Source organism: Phoenix dactylifera, unplaced genomic scaffold (genome assembly GCF_009389715.1).
Source record: "Phoenix dactylifera cultivar Barhee BC4 unplaced genomic scaffold, palm_55x_up_171113_PBpolish2nd_filt_p 001555F, whole genome shotgun sequence".
In the NCBI taxonomy this organism is placed as follows: domain Eukaryota; kingdom Viridiplantae; phylum Streptophyta; class Magnoliopsida; order Arecales; family Arecaceae; genus Phoenix; species Phoenix dactylifera.
Window position 1 is genome coordinate 1 of NW_024068863.1, and position 1,373 is coordinate 1,373.

At 41.7% G+C, this 1,373-nt stretch overlaps 1 non-coding gene across 1 annotated transcript; it reads left to right on the forward strand.

Annotated features, from left to right (window-relative positions):
- Window positions 1-225: 225 nt before the first annotated feature.
- Window positions 226-331, forward strand: LOC120108785. The gene has a single exon (XR_005509993.1). It is a non-coding gene; the product is annotated as a small nucleolar RNA R71 (small nucleolar RNA).
- Window positions 332-1,373: the final 1,042 nt, after the last annotated feature.

Genomic DNA, 1,373 nt, shown 5'->3' on the forward strand with positions numbered 1-1,373 from the left:
TAGAATGACTTATTTCACAAATGGCCCCTTTTCTTTGAAAATTCGGGGGTGCTTGACGAGAACATGAAGCATGGTGGAGGGAGTTTTCATTAAGATTTTCAAATAGTTGCCATGCTTCATGCTCATTTCGAAGCATGAAAGTCCCCCCCGCATGCAGCATCGATCATCTGACGGTTTCGTTCAGTCAAACCGTCATAAAAACATTGCACTAGCTGCCACTTAGGTATTTGATGATGAGGGCATTTACGGATTAGGTCCCGAAATCTCTCCCAAGTTTCATGAAATTCTTCTCCCTCGGTTTGGGAGAAGCTTGTAATGGCACGTCTAAACTGGTTCGTTCTTCCTATAGGAAAGTATTTTTTTAAGGAATTCTTGTTGCATTTGATCCCAAGAACGAATTGAGTTAGCTTCTAAAGAATTCAGCCATTGTTTGGCTCTATCTTTAAGGGAGAAGGGGAATAGCCTAAGTTTCAGGGCATCATCAGTGAAGTTCTGAATCTTGACAGTGGTGCAAATCTCAAGAAATTCATCTAAATGTTTGTATGGGTCTTCGTTGGTGAGCCCATAAAAAGATGGGAGCATTTGGATCACACTAGATTTTATTTCATATTGTACAGCTGCTACCTCAGGTAATCGAATGCAAGATGGGAAAGTGTAAATAGTGGGAGTAAAGTACTCCCTCAGGAGTTTGGGTTGTTCTTCAGCCATCTTAAGAGGTGGAGATGATCCTAATGTTTTGATCTTAGCTCGAATGTTCCTAAGGGTTCGTTCTATTCAGGGTCAAAAGGTAATAGGTTTTGTACTCTAGAACGACTACCGTGCATACACTAGTACTCGATCAATCAAGCATGCAATAAAAGAGAAAAGCATATCAATCCTAGTCTTTGTCCTAAAATCACTAGACAGCTCCTAACTGGTTTGAAGAGGGCACCTAAGCCTCCAATCCGGTCTAATGAACCGAGTTGACCAGGTAAGCTCCCAGGTAAGTGGAGGGGTCACGATGCGTTCGCAAAGGTCCCACTTAAAACCCACTTGCCTCGAACAGATGAACTGTCTCCCTTATAGGGACAAAGCTTGCCTAGACATCAACTAAGCCACAGAGCGAAATTGGTGCAACTTTCGGTGATCTTCATCTTATTGAGCTCGAATGTCCCTAGGAGCCAACGTCTAATTGATTTTAATTAAAGTGACACTATGTGAGATTGAGTTCACCTAAGTTGGGCAAGAGTCCGGTGATGAAATCCGGCTCTTATCTTGTTGGGGTGATTGCCCTTACTATGTGCGGATTAATTTGTGTATGTGTATCAAACATGCATTCACACTTTTGCTGAAATTAAAATCAAACAATCACCACAAAATTTCAAGCTAATACT